Here is a 22,111-nt window from a genome sequence, read left to right on the forward strand (position 1 = left end):
AACAGGCTCCAGGCTCCGAGCCATCAGCCCAGAGCCTGACGCGGGGCTCAAACTCACGGACCGCGAGATCGTGACCTGGCTGAAGTCGGACGCTTAACCGACTGCGCCACCCAGGCGCCCCCCCCCCATTCCACTTTTTGATGCTCTAACCATGATATCACGCCGTTGGCTTCTCATAGCTCGTTTTGTAGTGCACTAACCGTTTTTTTCCATTTTTTTAATTTTTCCCATAAGTAGTTTACAGTGATTTTTGTACGTTTCCTTAATCTTTCATAGGAAACAAGTATATCCTGGATTTTTAAGAAGTCACCAGAATCTGCATCAGAGAAGAAACAGAAACAGAAATAAAACATATGAGTACTTTTTGCTTATACAGGACTGTGCATCTTCAATTCACTCATCCACACATTGAATAAATATATACCTTCAATGTAAGACATTATACTCAGCTCTACAGATACACTTGAGAAGACCCCTGGTTCTCGATTAGCTTAAAGTCTGGTGAAGGAGAAAGACAACTCAAATGATAAGTCTAAATTCAGATAGTTCCTATTAGAAAACAGAGTTCTGTGATCATAACTTGATCCAGATTGGGCCCAAGAAAGAAAGATTTCCCTGAGGAAGAGATAACTCTACTGAGGAATGAAGGATGAGCAGGAGGCAATTAAGCAAAGGAGGAAGACAAGCACCCTCGACAGTCTAGAGCATGTGCCGAAGTTCCACTGTAACCTGCTTCTGGCTGACATGGAGTAACATGTACTGATTGATCTTCCTACCTGAAGCAGGCAAAAACAAAACAAATTAGAATTTTAACATGATTTTCAAGACACAGAACTTCAGACAATGAAGGACAATGATCCCTGAAAACAAAACACGTTAGCCTAACACATGCCCAAGCTCACTGCCTTGAGAGAGTTTTCAGGCTACGACCCAGGAGACATAAATGATTTAAATAGACTCCACCAGACTCCTTGAGTCGAGGTGACAAAACTGAGAGTCTGGTGAATTCAAGGCACATAGAGATGACAGGTCAGCATCCAGGATAGGAGAAAGAACACAGAAAGAACCCTGGACATCTGCAGAGGGTCCCCTTTGGCTATTCAGCAGAGTAACAACCAGTGCATACAGGGAAGGAAGTCATCAAGGGAAAAAAATCTGAAAAGATAGAGGAAACACTGCCTGGTGCTCCCACAGCACGAGGGACAGTATCTATTCACATTAGCTAGGATAGAAAAACTCATGATTTGCCTTAGGCTGATCACCACTCTGGATTCATCCAATAATTCCTAAGAGTAAGACTAAAGGATCCAACTGTTTGTAAGTAACTTAACTGTATCTCCAAACAAAGCATGAAAAGATAACTAGAGGCATAGAAGCTATTGTTTTAAAAACCAAATAGCACTTACAGAGATGTAAATTATGTTAGACATGAACAATACGATGGACAGGAATAAACACATTAGACATCACAAAACACAAGACTGAAGTTTAACACTGGAAACCCGGGAGAAAACTTCAAGGGGGAAATACACAATTGCCCAGAGAGGCAGGGGAAAGGGACAGGAAAAAAAAAATGGCCCAAATCTTCCTAAACTTCATGAAAACTATAATCCCACCGACCCAGGTAGGATCTGTCTAGGAAAGAAGAAATGGAAGTAAACTATTGTAATTTTCCTAAACTATATACGATGTGGTATAACATTAATGGAAGCTAGACTGTGATGTTTAACCCACAGACTATAAAACCTAAACCAACCACCACAATAGCAAAACTGAAAAGTTCTAGCTAGGAAGCCTAAGTAAATAAGGGAATAAGTGAATAAGTGAATAAACAAATAAATAAGAAATAGATAAAACTGAATCATAAAAATGACTCGATTAAAAGAAACCGGAAAAAGAAGAGAAAAGGAACAAGGAGCACATAGGACAAATGCAAATCAAACAGCATGATGACAGATTCAAATCAACTATATCAATAATCACAGTAAAGGAAAACGGTCTAAAAGCCTCAACTAAGACGCAGAGTGTCAGAATGGAGAAAAAAGGAAGACTCAGCTATACGCTACCTATACAAAATGCACTTTAAATGTCAAGACAGAAATTTGTTCAAAAGACAGAAATATGATATAGCACACTAACACTTGACCAAAGAAGGCTGAGCTAGAGTGGCTGTATGAATACCAGACAACACAGTTTCAAAGCAAAAAATTATTACCAGCAATAAACAACAGGTCATTGTATAATCATAAAAGGGTCAATTAATAGCAATCTTAAATGTTCATGGATCTGTTAATAGCTTCAAAGTACCTGAAGCAAAAATTGATAGAACTGAAGAGAGAAATAGGCAAATTCACAATTATAGTCTGATATTTCAGTAGGCACAACATCAGCAAGGACACAGTAGACTTGACCACCACTATTCTTCCCAAGGATCCATGGAACGCTTACCAAAAAAGACTATAATCTGGGTCAAAAAATAAATCTTAATAAAAGGAAGAAGTCAAGAGGCCTGAAGTCATAAAAGTGTGTCCCCTGACCACAAAGCAATCAAATCAGAAATGAAGAACAAAACCATCTCTGGAAAATACTCAACTATCTGCGAACTACAGAACACATCAAAATATCCCCTGGGTCAAAGAAGTAATGAAAAGAGAAAAACATTAGAAAGGATTCTGAACTGAATGAAAATGAAACCAAAGTAGAATTCGTAGAGTCCTGCTTTAGTATCACTCACATGAAGACTGATGGCACTGAATGTATACATTAAAAAAGAAGAGGGAAGTGCTACACTCTTTGCTGCCTTTGTGGCTCCTCCCGGGCTTCCCAGGCGATGCTCTCCACCCTGCCCCTGTGGCAGTTGGAGAGCTAGCAGGCGACGCTCTCCACCCGGCCCCTGTGGCAGTTGGAGAGCTAGCAGGCGACGCTCTCCACCCGGCCCCTGTGGCAGTTGGAGAGCTAGCAGGTGACGCTCTCCACCCGGCCCCTGTGGCAGTTGGAGAGCTAGAACTTTGTTCACGTGCACACGTGCACACGGAGCTGGCTTTCAGCCTGGTGGGGGTGGGGTGCGCCACCTACCGGGAATTGAAGGTGGGGGAGTACCTGCTGGAGGCACCACCCTATGCTGAGATGGGCAGGGGACGGACGCCCCAGGCCCCTCCCACCCCACGCCCCCACCACGCCCCCCATGCCCCCCCCCCCCCCGCATCCCCCCTCCACACTCCCAGGCGCGGACACCCACGCCCCTGCCACACCTAGCCCCCACCTCCCCGCCCCGCCACACCACACCCCACCCCTGCCACCCCCTAGCCCTCGCCAACCCCGCACCTGCCACACCTCGCCCCCACCCCCCTCGGTACCCCCCCCCCCCCGATGCCCCCACACCCCCCCCTCGCTTCACCCCCTGCCCCTGCCACACATAGACCCCGCCCCCTGGCCCCCCCCGCCCCCACCACTCCCCTGCCCCCGCCAACCCTCGCCCCCGCCCCGCCCCCAGCCCCATTCGCCCCCCACACCCCCCCCCCGACCGTGCCAGCCCCCGCCCTCCCCCCCCCCCGCCATCCCCAGCCTCCCCTGCCACTCCCCCACCCGCGCCAACCCCCGCCCCTGCCCCCGCCAACCCTCACCCCCGCCCCGCCCCCTGCCCCCGCCGCCCCCGACCCCTCCCCCCGCCCGTGGAAATATTAACAATATATCAGAGATTAGTAATGTACCATTACTAGAGTTTCACAGATACTAAAAAAATAACAAAGTAATATTATGAACTTTATATAATTAATTTCACAACTCAGATGCAGTGGGTAAATCCCATGGAAGACAGAAGTTAGCAAAGCTCAATCAAGAATAAGGGGTACCTGGCTGGCTCAGTTGGTAGAGCATGTGACTCTTGATCTCTGGATTGTGAGTTCAAGCCCCATGTTGGGTGTAAAGGTTACTTAAAAATAAAATAAAGTAAAATGAAATAAAATGAAATGAAATAAAATACAAAATAAGATAAAGGAAAAAAAAGAATAGCTTAGCTAACTAACTCTAGATCTATAAAAGAAACTAAAGTCTTAGTTAAAGATCTTTCCACACAAAACAATTCCAGGGCCAAGTGGCTACTCTGGTAAATTCAACCAACATTTTAGGAACAAATGTTATCCATTCTACACAAAATCTCCCCCCAAAATGGAGAGGAGAAAGATTTCTCCCCTCATTCTATAATGCTAGCATTACCTGAAACCAAAACTAGACAAAAATACTATCATAAAGAAAATTCTGTCATAACCATGGGAGTAAAATTTCTGAAGAAACCATCCACAAATCAAATCTAACACTACATTAAAGAGGGGGGTGAGTCAACATGACAGAGAAGTAGGGGGACGTGAAATTACCGCATCCCTCAAACACAGCAGTGAGGCAAGAAGATGTGGAAATCTAGGGATCCGGGCTACAGAGTGACATAAACATCTCCAGGGGCCCATGGGGACAACTTGCCAGGTCATGGAGAGTTTTAATCTAATCTATTCTTTCTGCACCTCTTCTGTATCTCCTTCTTCTTTATTTTCCTCTCTCTCTCTCTCTCTGTCTGTCTGTCTGTCTCTCCCCCCACCCCCTCCTTGGATTAAGTTGTATAGTTGCTCTGATTCTCTGCCTGGTCAATTTTTTGTCTTCTTCTCTTTTCCCTTGCCCCTGTCATTTTTCCATTTGTATGGGATAAGACACCTTCCATAACCACCCCCCCCCCAACTGTTTAAATTCTTTTCCAAGGTTACATTATGAACAAATCTAAGCACACCTAGTGGAATGGCCAACCCACCAATAGGAGTAGGGAAATAAAGCAAGCAGAGTCACAACAACAGAGACCATGAAACACACTCCAAAAATATCTGTTGAAGGGCCAGGCCCTGGACAGTGTACGACCCCTTTTTAAAATAGTAGTGCTCTCAGGTGCAGGACACATGACAACTAGGAAAACACATAAAAGTACTGAACACTGATGAAATGGAAGAATTCTCCTCAAAAGAAACTCCAGGAAGAAATGACAGCTAGAGAATTGCTCAAAACAGTATAAACAATATATCGGTTCAAGAATTTAGAATAATAGTTGTAAGATTAACAGCTGAGCTTACAAAAAAGCATAGAAGACAGCAGAGAATCTATTGCTGTAGGGATCAAGGAACTAAGAAATAGTCACAACAATTAAGTAATATTGTAAATAAGATGCAAAATAAACTAGATGCAGTAATAGCAAGGATGGAGAAAACAGAGGGGAGAATAAGTGACATAGAAGATGAAATTATGGAAAATGATGAAGCCAAGAAAAAGGGTGATAAGAAAATATTAGACCATGAGGGGAGTATTAGAAAACTAAGTGATTCAATGAAATGTAATAATATCCACATCGTAACAGTTCCAGCATAAGAGAGAGAGAAAAGGGCAGAAGGTTTACTTGAACAAATTATAGGTGACAACTTCTTTAATCTGGAGAAGGAAGCAGACATCCAAATCCAGCAGGCACAGACAACTCCCTTCAGATTCAACAGGAATAGGTCTTCTCCACAGCATATCATAGTGAAACTGGCAAGTTACAAAGAGAAAGAGAGAATTCTGAAAGCAGCAAGGGACAAACGGGCCTTAACCTACAAGGGTAGACACATATGGGTAGTAGCAGACCTGTCCACTGAAACTTGGCAGGCCAGGAGGTGATGGTAGGAGAAAGTCCATGTGCTGAATAGGAAAATATGCAGCTAAGAATCCTTTCTCCAGCAAGGCTGTCATTCAGAATAGGAGAGATAAGATTTCCCAGAAAAACAAAAACTAAAAGGGCTCATGACCACTAAACCAGCCCTGCAGGAGATCCTCAGGAAGACTATGTGAATGGAATGTTGCCAAGTCTACAAAGGACCAGAAACATCACCACGAGCATGAAACCTACAGACAACACAATGACACTAAATCCCTATCTTTAAATAATCACTCTGAATGTGAATGGACTAAATGCCCCTATCAAAACACATAGGGTATCAGAATGGATTTAAAAAAACAAAACAAAACAAAATCCATCTATATGCTGTCTACAAGAGACTTATCTTAGACATGAGGACACCATTAGATTGAAGGTTAGGGGATGGAGTACCATGTATTATGCTACTGGAAGTCAAAAGAAAGCTGGAGTAGCCATACTTAGATGAGACAAACGAGATTTCAAACTACAGACTCTAACAAGAGATGAAGAAAGGCATTATGTCATAATTAAGGGATATATCCATCAAGAAGAGCTAACAATTGTAAATGTTGGTGGCCCCAACTTGAGACCCCACAAATATATAAATCGATTAATCACAAACATAAGCAATCTTATTGATAATCATATGGAAATTGTAGGTGACTTTAATACTCCCTTACAACAATGGACAGATCATCTAGGCAGAAAATCAGTAAAGAAACAAAGGCTTTGAATGATACACTGGACCAGATGGATTTGACAGATCTATTCAGAACTTTTCATCCAACAGCAGCAGAATACACATTCTTCTCGAGTACATGTGGAACATTCTCCAAAACAGATCACACAAGTGGGTCACAAAACAGCCCTCAATAAATATAAAAGAAGTGAGATCATACCATGCATATTTTCAGATCACAGCATTATGAAACTTGAAATCAAACAAAAGAAAACCTTTGGAAAGCCTCTAAATGCATGGAGGCTAAAGAACATCCTATTGGAGAAAGAATGGGTCAACCAGACGATGAAAAGAGAAATTAAAAAATATATGGAGGCAAATGAAAATGAAAACATGACAGTCCCAACCCTTTGGGATGCAGCAAAGGCAGCCCTACAAGGAAAACACATTGCAATCCAGGCATTTCTCAAGAAATGAGAGCAATCCAAAATACAAAATCGAACCTCACACCTAAAGAAACTAGAAGAAGAAGAGCAAAGAAACCCTACAGCCATTAGAAGAAACAATAAAGATTACAGCAGAAATAAACACTATAGAATCCAAAAATACCCAAAAAACAAAACACAACACAGTAGAACAGATCAGTGAATCTAAGAGCTGCTTTTTTTTTTAAAGAATAAATAAACTTGATAACCCCCTAGCCAGCTCTCTCAAAAAGAAAAGAGAATCCAAAGAGATGAAATCATGAATGAGAGAGGAGAGACCACAATCAACACCACAGAAATTCAATTATTAGAGGATACTACGAAAACTTATAGGCCAACAAACTGGACAACCTGGAAGAAATGGACAAATACCTAGACAACCACACACTACCCAAACTCAAACGGGAAGAAATAGAAAATTTGAACAGACCCATAACCAGCGAAGAAATTCAATCAGTTATCAAAAATCTCCCAACAAATAGGAGTCCTGGGCCAGAAGTCTTCCCAGGGGAATTCTACAAGACATTGAAAGCAGAGTTAATACTAATTCTTTTCAAGCTGTTGAACAAAGAAATGGAAGAAAAGCTTCCGGACTCATTCTGTGAAGCTAGCATTCCCTTGATTCCCAAAACAGATAGAGACCCCACTAAAAAGGAGAATGACAGGCCAATGTTCCTGATGAACATGGATGCCAAAATTCTTAACAAGATACTAGCAAATCCAATTCGGCAGTATATGAAAGAATTCTTCACCATGATCAAGTGGGATTCATTCCTGGGCTACAGGGCTGCTTCAATATTCGCAAATCAATCAAAATGATACATCACATTAACAGAAGAAAGGATACGATCATCCATATGATCCTGTCAAATGCAGAAAAAACATTTAACAAACTACAGCATCCTTTGTTAATAAAAACCTTCAAGAAAGTTGGGATAGAAGGAACACACCTTAACATCATAAAAGCCATATATGAGAAGCTCGCTGCTAATATCATCCTCAATGGGGAGAAACAGAGAACTTCCTGCCCCACCCCCCCCCCCACCGGAGATAAGGAACATGAAAGGGATGTCCACTCTCACCAGTGTTGTTTACCATAGTGTTGGAAGTCCTAGCCTCAGCAATCACAACAAAATGAAATAAAACTCATCCAAATTGGCAAAGAAGAAGTTAAACTTTCACTTTTCGCAGATGACATGATACTCTACATGGAAGACCCGAAAGACTCCACCAAAAAGCTGCTTGAACTGATACGTGAATTCAGCAAAGTCACAGGATACAAAATCAACACACAGAAATTGATTGCACTTCTATATACCAATAATGAAGCCACAGAAAGAGAAATCAAGAAACCGAGCTCATTTACAATTACACCAAGAAACATAAAATACCTAGGAATCAACCTAACGAAAAGATGTAAGAGATTTGTATACCGAAAACTATAGAATGGATAGCAAAGAAATTGAAGAAGGCATAAAGAAATGGAAAAACATTCCATGCTCATGGATTGGAAGAAGAAATATTACGAAAATGTCGATACGACCCAAAGCAATCTACACATTCAATGCAATCCCAATCAACATTGCACTGGCATTCTTCTCAGAGCTAGAACACACAATCCTAAACTTTGTATGGAACCACAAAAGATCCCAGATAGCCAAAGTAGTGTTGAAAAGGAAAACCAAAGCTGGAGGCATCACAATCCCAGACTTTAGCCTCTACTACAAAGCTGCAATCATCAAGAGAGTATACTATTGGCACAAAAAGAGACACAAAGGCGAATGGAATAGAATAGAAAATCCAGAAATGGATCCACAAATGTATGGCCAACTAAACCTTGGCAAAGCAGGAAAGAGTATCCAATGGAAAAAAGATAGGCTCTTTAGCAAATGGTGCTGGGAGCGCTGGACAGCACCATGCAGAAGAATGAAACTGGACCAGTTTCTTACACCATGCATAAACTCAAAATGGATGAAAGACCTCATTGTGAGAGAGGAAACCATCAAAACCCTAGAGGAGAACACAGGCCACAACCTCTTTGTCCTTGGCCACAGCAACTTCTACTCAACACATCTCTGAAGGCAAGGGACATAAAAGCAAAATTGGACTATTGGGACCTCATCAAGGTAAAAAGCTTCTGCACTGCAAAGGAAACAATCCACACAATTAAAAGGCACCAATGAGAATGGGGGAGGTATTGGCAAATGACATAAAGGATTAGTATCCATACTCTATAGAGAATTTGCCAAACTCAACACCTGGAAAACAAATAATCCAGGGAAGAAATGGGCAGAAGACATGAATAGACACTTTTCCAAAGAAGACATCCAGATGGCCAACAGGCACATGAAAGGATGTTCAACGTCGCTCATCATCAGGGAAATACAAATCAAAACCACAGTGAGATACCACCTCACACCGGTCAGAGTCGATAAAATTAACAACTCAGGAAACAACAGATTTTGGTGAGGATGTGCAGAAATGTCCCTAGAGCTAGGGAACGCTCTAGCACTGTCGGTGGGAATGCACGGTTGGTGCAGCTGCTCTGGAAAACAGTGTGGAGGTTCCTCAAAAAATTAAAAATAGAATTACCCTACAACCCAAGAATTGCACTACTAGGCACTTATCCAAGGGATACAGGAGTGCTGACTCATAGGGGTACATGTACCCCAACGTGTATAGCAGCACTATCAAAAATTGCCATATTATGGAAAGAGCCCAAATGTCCATCAACTGATAAATGGGTAAAGAAGATGTGGTTTATATATATACGATGGATATTACTTGGCAGTGAGAAAGAATGAAATCGTGCCATTTGCAACAACATGGATGGAACTGGAGGGTAGTATGTGAAGTGAAATAAGTCAGTCAGAGAAAAACAAATATCATGTTTTCACTCATATGTGGATTTTGAGAAACGTAACAGAAGAACATGGGGGAACAGAAGAGGGAAAAATCATTTCTTTTTTTTTTTTGTAAATATGAAATTTATTGTCAAATTGGTTTCCATACAACACCCAGTGCTCATCCCAAAAGGTGCCCTCCTCAATACCCATCACCCAACCTCCCCTCCCTCCCACCCCCCATCAACCCTCAGTTTGTTCTCAGTTTTTAACAGTCTCTTATGCTTTGGCTCTCTCCCACTCTAACCTCTCTCTTTTTTTTTTTTTTCCCTTCTCCTCCCCCATGGGTTTCTGTTAAGTTTCTCAGGATCCATATAAGAGTGAAACCATATGGTATCTGTCTTTTTCTGTATGGCTTATTTCACTTAGCATCACACTCTCCAGTTCCATCCACGTTGCTACAAAAGGCCATATTTCATTTTTTCTCATTGCCACGTAGTATTCCATTGTGTATATAAACCACAATTTCTTTATCCATTCATCAGTTGATGGACATTTAGGCTCTTCCCATAATTTGGCTATTGTTGAGAGTGCTGCTATAAACATTGGGGTACAAGTGCCCCAAGGCATCAGCACTCCTGTATCCCTTGGATAAATTCCTAGCAGTGCTATTGCTGGGTCATAGGGTAGGTCTATTTTTAATTTCCTGAGGAACCTCCACACTGCTTTCCAGAGCAGCTGCACCAATTTGCATTCCCACCAACAGTGCAAGAGGGTTCCCGTTTCTCCACATCCTCTCCAGCATCTATAGTCTCCTGATTTGTTCATTTTGGCCACTCTGACTGGCGTGAGGTGATATCTGAGTGTGGTTTTGATTTGTACTTCCCTGATAAGGAGCGACGTTGAACATCTTTTCATGTGCCTGTTGGCCACCCGGATGTCTTCTTTAGAGTAGTGTCTATTCATGTTTTCTGCCCATTTCTTCCCTGGGTTATTTGTTTTTCGGGTGTGGAGTTTGGTGAGCTCTTTATAGATTTTGGATACTAGCCCTTTGTCTGATATGTCATTTGCAAATATCTTTTCCCATTCCGTTGGTTGCCTTCTAGTTTTGTTGGTTGTTTCCTTTGCTGTGCAGAAGCTTTTCGTCTTCATAAGGTCCCAGTAGTTCACTTTTGCTTTTTAATTCCCTTGCCTTTGGGGATGTGTCGAGTAAGAGATTGCTACGGCTGAGGTCAGAGAGATCTTTTCCTGCTTTCTCCTCTAAGGTTTGGATGGTTTCCTGTCTCACATTCAGGTCCTTTATCCATTTTGAGTTTATTTTTGTGAATGGTGTGAGAAAGTGGTCTAGTTTCAACCTTCTGCATGTTGCTGTCCAGTTCTCCCAGCACCATTTGTTAAAGAGACTGTCTGTTTTCCATTGGATGTTCTCTCCTGCTTTGTCAAAGATGAGTTGGCCATACGTTTGTGGGTCTAGTTCTTGGGTTTCTATTCTATTCCATTGGTCTATGTGTCTGTTTTTGTGCCAATACCATGCTGTCTTGATGATGACAGCTTTCTAGTAGAGGCTAAAGTCTGGGATTGTGATGCCTCCTGCTTTGGTCTTCTTCTTCAAAATGACTTTGGCTATTCGGGGCCTTTTCTGGTTCCATATGAATTTTAGGATTGCTTGTTCTAGTTTCGAGAAGAATGCTGGTGCAATTTTGATTGGGATTGCATTGAATGTGTAGATAGCTTTGGGTAGTATTGACATTTTGACAATATTTTTCTTCCAATCCATGAGCAGGGAACGTCTTTCCATTTCTTTGTCTCTTCTTCAATTACCTTAGTAAGCTTTCTGTAGTTTTCAGCATACAGATCTTTTACATCTTTGGTTAGATTTATTCTTAGGTATTTTATGCTTCTTGGTGCAATTGTGAATGGGATCAGTTTCTTTGTCTTTCTGTTGCTTCATTGTTAGTGTATAAGAATGCAACTGATTTCTGTACACTGATTTTGTATCCTGCAACTTTGCTGAATTCATGTATCAGTTCTAGCAGACTTTTGGTGGAGTCTATCGGATTTTCCATGTATAATATCATGTCATCTGCAAAAAGCGAAAGCTTGACTTCATCTTTGCCAATTTTGATGCCTTTGATTTCCTTTTGTTGTCTGATTGCTGATGCTAGAACTTCCAGCACTATGTCAAACAACAGCGGTGAGAGTGGGCATCCCTGTCGTGTTCCTGATCTCAGGGAACAAGCTCTCAGGTTTTCCCCGTTGAGGATGATGTTAGCTGTGGGCTTTTCATAAATGGCTTTTATGATCTTTAAGTATGTTCCTTCTATCCCGACTTTCTCAAGGGTTTTTATTAAGAAAGGGTGCTGGATTTTGTCAAAGGCCTTTTCTGCATCGATTGACAGGATCATATGGTTCTTATCTTTTTTTTTGTTAATGTGATGTATCACGTTGATTGATTTGCGAATGTTGAACCAGCCCTGCATCCCAGGAATGAATCCCGCTTGATCATGGTGAATAATTCTTTTTATATGCCGTTGAATTCGATTTGCTAGTATCTTATTGAGAATTTTTGCATCCATATTCATCAGGGATATTGGCCTGTAGTTCTCTTTTTTTACTGGGTCTCTGTCTGGTTTAGGAATCAAAGTAATACTGGCTTCATAGAATGAGTCTGGAAGTTTTCCTTCCCTTTCTATTTCTTGGAATAGCTTGAGAAGGATAGGTATTATCTCTGCTTTAAACATCTGGTAGAACTCCCCTGGGAAGCCATCTGGTCCTGGACTCTTATTTGTTGGGAGATGTTTGATAACCGATTCAATTTCTTCGCTGGTTATGGGTCTGTTCAAGCTTTCTATTTCCTCCTGATTGAGTTTTGGAAGAGTGTGCGTGTTCAGGAATTTGTCCATTTCTTCCAGGTTGTCCAATTTGTTGGCATATAATTTTTCATAGTATTCCCTGATAATTGTTTGTATCTCTGACGGATTGGTTGTAATAATTCCATTTTCATTCATGATTTTATCTATTTGGGTCATCTCCCTTTTCTCTTTGAGAAGCCTGGCTAGAGGTTTGTCAATTTTGTTTATTTTTTCAAAAAACCAACTCTTGGTTTCGTTGATCTGCTCTACAGTTTTTTTAGATTCTATATTGTTTATTTCTGCTCTAATCTTTATTATTTCTCTTCTTCTGCTGGGTTTAGGCTGCCTTTGTTGTTCTGCTTCTAGTTCCTTTAGGTGTGCTGTTAGATTTCGTATTTGGGATTTTTCTTGTTTCTTGAGATAGGCCTGGATTGCAATGTATTTTCCTCTCAGGACTGCCTTCGCTGCATCCCAAAGCATTTGGATTGTTGTATTTTCATTTTCGTTTGTTTCCATATATTTTTCAATTTCTTCTCTAATTGCCTGGTTGACCCACTCATTCGTTAGTAGGGTGTTCTTTAACCTCCATGCTTTTGGAGGTTTTCCAGACTTTTTCCTGTGGTTGATTTCAAGCTTCATAGCATTGTGGTCTGAAAGTATGCATGGTATAATTTCAATTCTTGTAAACTTATGAAGGGCTGTTTTGTGACCCAGTATATGATCTATCTTGGAGAATGTTCCATGTGCACTCGAGAAGAAAGTATATTCTGTTGCTTTGGGATGCAGAGTTCTAAATATATCTCTCAAGTCCATCTGATCCAATGTCTCATTCAGGGCCCTTGTTTCTTTATTGACCGTGTGTCTAGATGATCTATCCATTTCTGTGAGTGGGGTGTTAAAGTCCCCTGCAATTACCACATTCTTATCAATAAGGTTGCTTATGTTTATGAGTAATTGTTTTATATATTTGGGGGCTCCGGTATTCGGCACATAGACATTTATAATTGTTAGCTCTTCCTGATGGATAGACCCTGTAATTATATATAATGCTCTTCTTCATCTCTTGTTACAGCCTTTACGGCTCTCTCCCCGGTATCTCACCGCTGCGTCAGTGCAGTTAGGCATCAGCAAATCAATGAGAGGAGAGAGGAGGCCCCTGCTCTTGGGCACCCGCAGAAACTTACTCCAGCTCCAGACACACCGTAAATACTTTCATCTAACGGAAGATAAGCTGTGAAATCGGATTTCTGAACCACAAGACACTTGTGTAAAAACTGCATTCCATGCCAGGCCTGAAATGTTCCAAAGCTCAGTTCGCTATCAGCATCCCAGGTGGTGCAATTAATAAAGAGCTAGCGTGGGGCCACTGGCACAAACAAGGCAGCTCCTTAGAACCTCAACTTCCTATTTGTTCCATTCCTTGGGTAGATAATGCCTGTTAATTACTCTGGAGTATTTTCTCTTAGAAATTATTTTGGCGAGGAGAGAGGGAAGATGGCGGCGTAGGAGGACGCTGGGCTCACCGCCCATCCTGCCGATCACTTAGATTCCACCTACACCTGCCTAAATAACCCAGAAAACCGCCAGAGGATTAGCAGAACGGAGTCTCCGGAGCCAAGCACAGACGAGAGGCCCACGGAAGAGGGGCCCCTCCTGAAGTGGGTCACCTAAGGAGAAGCGAGCTAAGCCTGCCCCTCCTGCCCCCGTGCACCTTGCCTACCCATCCCAGCTAATACACCAGATCCCCAGCATCACAAGCCTGGCAGTGTGCAAGTAGCCCAGACGGGCCACGCCACCCCACAGTGAATCCTGCCCCTAGGAGAGGGGAAGAGAAGGCACACACCAGTCTGACTGTGGCCCCAGCGGTGGGCTGGGGGCAGACACCAGGTCGGACTGCGGCCCCGCCCATCAACTCCAGTTATACACCACAGCACAGGGGAAGTGCCCTGCAGGTCCTCACCACTCCAGGGACTATCCAAAATGACCAAGCGGAAGAAGTCCCCTCAGAAGAATCTCCAGGAAATAACAACGCTAATGAACTGATCAAAAAGGATTTAAATAATATAACAGAAAGTGAATTTAGAATAACAGTCATAAAATTAATCGCTGGGCTTGAAAACAGTATAGAGGACAGCAGAGAATCTCTTGCTACAGAGATCAAGGGACTAAGGAACAGTCACGAGGAGCTGAAAAGCGCTTTAAACGAAATGCAAAACAAAATGGAAACGACGACAGCTCGGATTGAAGAGGCAGAGGAGAGAATAGGTGAACTAGAAGATAAAGTTACGGATAAAAAGGGGAAAAATCATTTCAGACAGGGGGGCAAACCATGAGAAACTCTTAAATGCAGAGAACAAACTGAAGGTTCATGGAGGGGTGGGGGAAAGGGGAGAATGGGTGATGGGCATTGAGGAGGGCACTTGTTGGGATGAGCACTGGGTGTTGTATGTGAGTAATGAATCATGGGAATATACTTCCAAAGCCAAGAGCACAATGTATACACTGTATGTTAGCTAACTTGACAATCAGTTATATTTAATTAATTAATTAATTAATTAAACTATAGCCGTGTGTGTGTGTGGGGGGGGGGGATGCAATCTAACAATACACTAAGGGATAATTTCTTATGACCAAATGGTGTTTATCCAAGAAATGCAGAGTTGGTTTAAGATTCCAAAACCAATTAGTGTTATTCCCCATATTAACAAACTTTTAAAAAAGGAAAATTATATGATCATCTCCGTAGGTAAAATAAGTCTCTTGTCAAAATTCAACATCCCATTCCAGATAAAAACTTTCAGCAATCCTGGAATACAAGGGAACTTCAATATGATTTAAAACAAAACATAACAAAACAAGTCATGATAAATCTACAGCTAACGTTACATATAATGGTAAAAAACTGAATGCATTTCCTAGAAGATCAGGAAGAAGACAAGAATCACATTCACTGAACGACTTCTTCTCTTCAGCACTATACTAGCAGTTCTAGCCAACGCAATCAAACAAGAAAAAGCAAGAAAGGACATCCAAGTAGAAAATGAAGTGAAATTGTCTCTACAGCAATGACATGGTCACAAAATAGAAGTTGGCAAACTCCCACCTGTGGGCCACGCTACTTGTTTTGGTAAATTAAATTTTATCAAAATACAGCCATGCCCATTAATGTATGCAGTATCTATTGCCTGCTCTTATAGTACAATGGCAAAGCTGCTTAGTTGTGACAGAGAACGTATTGGCTACAAGTCTACAATATTTACCATTGTTAGTAAAATAGTAATTAAAAATGAATTTTAATGAACTTTGCTTATGTAGAAACTCTGACAGGATTAAGAAAAATGCTACTAGAATTAATGAATTTATAGCGGCACATGGATGATTCAGTCGGTTGAGTGTCTCTTGATTTCAGCTCAGGCTAGGATCCTAGAGTCATGGGATGGAGCCCTATGTCAGGCTCTCACTGAGCATGGAGACTGCTGAAGATTCTCCCTCCCTCTCTCTCTCTGCCCCTCTCCCCTGCTCATGTACTCTCTCTAAAATTATACACACACACACACACACACACGCACACACACACACACAAATTTATCAAGGTTGGAAGATACAGAATCATTACACAAAAATCAACTGTATTTCTATATACTAGTTATAAAGAATCAAAAATCAAAATTTCAGGACACCTGGGTGCCTCTGTTGGTTAAGCGCTGGGCTCTGGCTCAGGTCATGATCTCAACGTTGGTGAGTTCAAGCCCCACGTCAGGCTCTGTACTGACAGCTTGGAGCCTGAAGCCTGCTTCAGATTCTGTCCCCCTCTCTCTCTGCCCCTCCCCAACTCATGCTCTGTCTCTCTCTCTCAAGGGTAAACATTACAAAAAACTTTAAATTTAAGATATATTATTTACAACTGCACTGAAAATAAAAAATACTCACAGTTAATATCATAAAAGACAGAAAGACCTACACATTAAAAACTACAAAATATTACTGAGAAAATTTTAAAAGACCTATATCAAGGGAGAGATATATCCTCTGTTCAGGGGTTAAAAAATTCAATATTGTCAAGAAGTCAATTCTCCCCAAATAAATCTGTAGATTCAACATAATCTAAACTTCATTTCCAGAAGACCACCAGAGTTGGTTTTTCTTTCTTTTTTTTTTTTTTTTAAGAAACTGACAAACTGATTCTAAAATTCACGTGGAAATGCAAAGGATCCAGAGTAGCAAAAGAACACTGAAAAGAACAAAGCAGGACGACTAACACTACCTGATTTCAAAAATTCTTATAAACTGGCAGTGATTAAAACAGCATAATATTGGTACAAAGATGGCCAAAGAGATCAGTGAGACAGAATAGAGCCCATAAATCAACCCACACATATATGGCCAACTGATTATGACAAAGGAGCAATGGCATAAAGTGGAGAAAACACAGCCTTTTCAATAAATGGTGCTGGAACAACTGGATATCCATATGCAAAAGAATGAACTTGTATCCATACTTTATATCATTAAAAAAAAGAATATAAAATGGGTCATAGATCTAAATGTGAGACCTAAAGCTATAACACTGATAAAAGAAAGCACGAGAGAAAAACTTTGTGACCTTGTGCTAGGCAAAGATTTCTTAGATATGAAAACCAAAAGCAACAATCATACAAGAACAAATGAATGCGTAAACTGGACTTCACCAAAAAGAAAACCTGCTCTTCAAAAACACTGTTGAGAGAAGGAAAAGTCACAGACTGGGAGAAGGAAAACCTTGCAAAAAAAAAAAAGAGAGGTGATAAAGGAACTGTATCCAGCTCTTTCCACCATCTTTCTGCGCCACCATCATGATGCATGTGAATGTCGTGGAAGATGCTCCCCAAAGCATAACAATACTGAAAAGAGAAGCAAACGCCAGGTTCTTACTAGGCCGTGCTCCAAAGACATTGTCCACTTTCTAACTGTGATGATGAAGCATGGTTACACTGGTGAATTTAAAATCATTGATGATCACAGAGTTGGGAAAATTGTTGTGAACCTCACAGGCAGGTTAAGCAAGCATGGAGTGACTGGCCCCAGAACTGATGGACAATGCAAAGATCTAGAAAAATGGCAGAATAATCTTCTCAGTTTGGTTTCATTATACTGACCACCTCAGCTACAGTCCTGGACCATGAAGAAGCAAGATGAAAACACACAGAAGGGGAAATCCTGGGATTCTTTCTCTAGGGATGTAATACGTATGTGCAAATAAAATGCCTCAATGGAAAACAAAAACAAAAACAACCACAAAAAACAAAAAGAAAACAAAGTAAGAAGGAACCGTGTCTAGCATATACAAAGAATTCTGAAAACTCAACAAGTAAGAAAACAAATTTTTAAAATAAAAAAAGATTTGGACAATTCAAAGAAGATATCCAGATGGCAAGCAAGCACGTGAAAATATGCCCAACATCGTCAGTTATTAGCAAAATGTATATTCAAACCATAACGATATATAAAATATCCATCCGAATGGCTAGGATTTAAAAAGCTGACAATACTAAGTGTTCATGAACATGTATGTAGGAACTGGTGCTCTCACAGACTGCTGGTGGGAATGGAAAACAGTACAACTCCTTTAGAAAACGATTTGGCAGCTTCATAATAAGGGAATAAAAAGGGACGTGAGATTTTTAAGGGTGATGAATATGTTAACTGTCTGGATTACGGTCATCGTTTCATACGTGTAAACATATGTCAAAACTATCAAATGACACACTTCATATATGTGCAGTTTACCTAACCAAAGCTGTTGGAGACGACAAGCGCTTTCACAGGAAGAAACGTCTAAAACAGTGGATAAGACACAGACGGAAAGAAGGATGTCAAACAATACAAGATGAAGCCAGAGGACTGTGGCCTTTAACCTAATAGCAACGAGAAGTAACAGCTAAGCTTTAAGCAAGGAGGTAACATGATGAAATACACATTTTTTAAAATACATAATAATTATGGTTGCAGTGCAGACCAAGGTCCTGGGAGGCTGAACGGCAGGGAAAACGGTCCTGAGGTTATTTCAGTCATCTAGGAGAAAAATAATGACCTGACCTGGGTGAAGGCACAGAAGAGAAGCAGAGTTAACAAACACGTTAGATGTGCCATTCCCACTAAGAAAGGTACAGTAGAAATGATGACTCTTTGGCTGAGAGCCTACGATAGTTCTCCTTTTATTTTAATATAAAACATATTTCTGAGATGAGCAGCTCTACAATACAGCAGTGTTCTATGGTGCAGTACCAGGCAAGGTGTGCACCTATCACTACAGCCATATACGTAAAAAGGCCTCCTACCTTTACAATCCATGCCAAGTTGTTCAATCAGCAACATGAAATTCTTAGAGTAAGGCAACTCACAATCCTCTGAGGCTGTTTCAGATTCAGATGACTGAATGAAGTCGACAAGGTCATCCATAGAAGTAATTTGCTTTTTGACCTACAAATAAAGAATACCATTTCAAAATGTCCCCCAGATATTTATAAAATATACTAGGTGTAGAGAAGCGATAAATACCCATCTTTTTATAAAAGCAAAAACAGGGGCACCTTAGTGGCTCAGTCGTTTGAGCATCTGACTCCATTGTGGCTCAGGTCATGACCTCAAGGTTCCTGAGTTTGAGTCCCATCTTGGCCTCCACAATGTCAGCGTGGAGCCTGCTTGGGATTCTCTCTCCCCCTCTCCCCCTGCCCCTCCCCCCACTTGTGCGTGCTCTCTCTCAAAATACATTTTAAAAATAAGTGAATAAACATTTAAAAGAGAAATCACAGAGACTTTGTAAAAGAACGGATTTTTATCAAAAAGGCACCGTTATCAATAGCTAGTATTTCTAAGTAACTTTTTCACAGCAAATGTCTCTACAACAAAGGAAGATTTTCTATTTTTTCACTACATCTTTCATAAAGTATTTTTTTTGCCACTGAACAATATCTCTAATAAATATTTATCAAAATAATATAATAAAATAAAAATAAAATAAATAAATAAAATAAAATTACATTGTCTATTTTTCTTACCTTGTTCTTTTTCTTAGAAATTTTCTTTGCAGGTCTCAAAAAACCCAACAACTCTTTTCAGGCAAACATTAAATACTTAAAATACAAAGAATATTTAAACCTATTGTTTCTGAGATAAAATCTCTGCATTTGAAACTAATTTTCTACAAAGGGGATTAAACAATAGAGTAACATTAAACAGCATAGAAAATATACTACTACTAATATTAACAAAGGATTAGACGTATCCAGGTGTAATACATGTGCTGCTGAAGCGAGAACAACAAAGTACTAAATTTAGATAAAAACTAACAAAAGCAAAGGAAATCCTAATGCTACTTGCATTATTTGATAGGCATGATACCATTGTTTTTGTTGTTGTCATTTTTGCTAAAAATAAGCTTTTACTAGCACTAAAACCTACCTGGAAAGTGCAAGTTAAGTCCCTATATGAAAGGACCCCTTTTGAACAATCGTGATATTAACGTGTTGAAGACTCACTGTGCAACTACTCTCTAGGCATTACTATGAGCACTTTACATGTCTTCAAGGTATTTGAAGCCCCACAACAATCTTATGAAGTAGGTTATTATAGTAGGTATTTTACACAGGAAGAAAATGAGGCACAGAAAGTCGAAGCGACTTGCCCAAGAAGCCCTAATCGCTGGCCAAGAACAGACCCTGAATTCAAACCCAGGAATGTGCCTTCAAAGCATGTGTTTGATAACATGTGGTTAAAGTAATACTCAAGTGTTTCTAACTAATATAATAGCAAATGAATCTACATTATTATTCTATTTCTAGCTATAGCTGTACGTAACAAATTCTGAATCTTACACATTCTTTTAAGAGACTTTATACATAGGCAATACTGGAAATCTACTTTCAATAAACTACAGATTTGCTTCTTCTAGAGAAGTTCATCAACAGGCATTCACTCGTCCATTCACCTGTTTATTCCCACATTCAACACATACTTATTGAACATATACTCTGTGTCAATGACACTGCTGGTACAGGAAGCATGGTTTTTGTAATTTAGAGCTTTCCAGTCCAAAAGGAATAATCTGTGATGGGTTACTAGTTTATTTTCCAATTGTAAATAAACAAAATCTTCCCCATTCCCCAGGATGTAAATAAATATTAACTTGATATAACCAGATACTTTCAAGTCCCTAACAAAATCATAGCTATTCGTGACGCTATCAAAGGCACTGAATATCTAAAATCATCAAGGAAGGATTAGTTCTATTCAGAATGGCCTCAGTGTTTGCATACATTTATTATAAGTGTGAGTGTGTATATATATACACACACATATAGGATTTGTACAGAGGTATATATATATATATACACTTGCATACATACATATATATATTTTTAAATCTGCACATTCAATTATAAGAGAATACTCCATTGTGGAACCAATTCTGAATACACCAACTTCTTCCACAAAATTACATGAATAGGAGTACTAAAGACAATTACTATAATCTTTAAAAGATACTGTAATACACTCAACAAACTTCCCAATGGTTGCAAACGCAAACAAAATTAAATTCACTAACCATGTCTATCTCTACTGATCATTTCCAACAGCATACATACTCTAAAAGCTCCCATCTTAAAATAAAAAGAGCAAGAAAATGCCTTTGCAACTCACATTCTTTTTCAGTTATCATCCATTTCTCTATTACATTTCCCAATTAAAATGCTCTAAGGAGTTGTTTACACTTACTCATCTTCCATGCTTCCATGGTGACTACTGAAACTGCTCCTTGACAAAGTCACTTACCCTCATCATAACGTTTCAAGCAGTGTGTTTGATACGTTGAGTATTTGTTGCTTTAGCTTGGACCTACCTACACTACAGCATCGTATTTCCACAAAAGGTAATCACTGCTAAAATTCCTTCACAGGTACATAAAGAATTTATAGATTTTACCTGCTTTCATGCTGATCCTTTTCTCTGAAATGGCTGCCATCATTCTTTTGTAGCGGACCACCAGTTAGGGAATCGGCCTTCTTCAACACTGGTGTGATCACAGATCCTTTTGATGTCCCTTTTTCATTTTCACCTTTCTTTAACTTCTTCATATGTAAACCAGGTTCACTCCTTAAAAAAAAAAAATCCATTAAAAAGCCATAGAAAAGCCAATGTTGTCTAATCATTTTACTGATAAAGAATAAAAAGACAATTTTCATCAAGTTCTGAATTTTACCCATCTGACTTAATTTATTAATTGAAAGAACAGTGCTGAAATACCAACCACATACAAGGAAATACTCATCTGTTGCTTCAAACACAGATAGATATACAATTATAATACAATGTGATTTGTAAGAATTGACATGTGCAAAGCTGTAAGTGAGGACAAGAAAGGCTTTATTGAAGAGGGAAAATAAACAGGAGAGGTCACCAGGAAAAGAAACGGGAGAAAACCATTTTCTTAGAGATTAGAATGTAAGCACAAAGATTACATAGATGGCATCTAGGTGCCTTGAAAGGAAAAGTATACTTTTAGGAAC

At 40.1% G+C, this 22,111-nt stretch overlaps 1 protein-coding gene and 1 pseudogene across 17 annotated transcripts in view; one reads left to right on the forward strand and one right to left on the reverse strand.

Moving 5' to 3' along the window:
- LOC123381124 (ankyrin repeat domain-containing protein 26-like) overlaps positions 1 to 22,111 on the reverse strand; it is a 297,965-nt gene that overhangs the window by 239,431 nt on the left and 36,423 nt on the right. For 6 of the 17 annotated variants that reach the window (XR_006587709.1, XR_006587696.1, XR_006587708.1 and 3 more), the window contains 3 exons: positions 21,528 to 21,698; positions 18,884 to 19,025; positions 201 to 316 (listed from right to left, as the gene is read on the reverse strand). The exons of 2 other annotated variants lie outside the window; for them this stretch is intronic. The gene's annotated coding sequence lies outside the window, so the exon portion shown is untranslated. 9 more of the 17 variants (XR_006587700.1, XR_006587702.1, XR_006587703.1 and 6 more) reach the window with 9 other exon arrangements.
- On the forward strand, positions 16,713 to 18,884 carry LOC123381125 (annotated as a pseudogene).

Source organism: Felis catus, chromosome D3, assembly GCF_018350175.1.
Source record: "Felis catus isolate Fca126 chromosome D3, F.catus_Fca126_mat1.0, whole genome shotgun sequence".
Taxonomy (NCBI): domain Eukaryota; kingdom Metazoa; phylum Chordata; class Mammalia; order Carnivora; family Felidae; genus Felis; species Felis catus.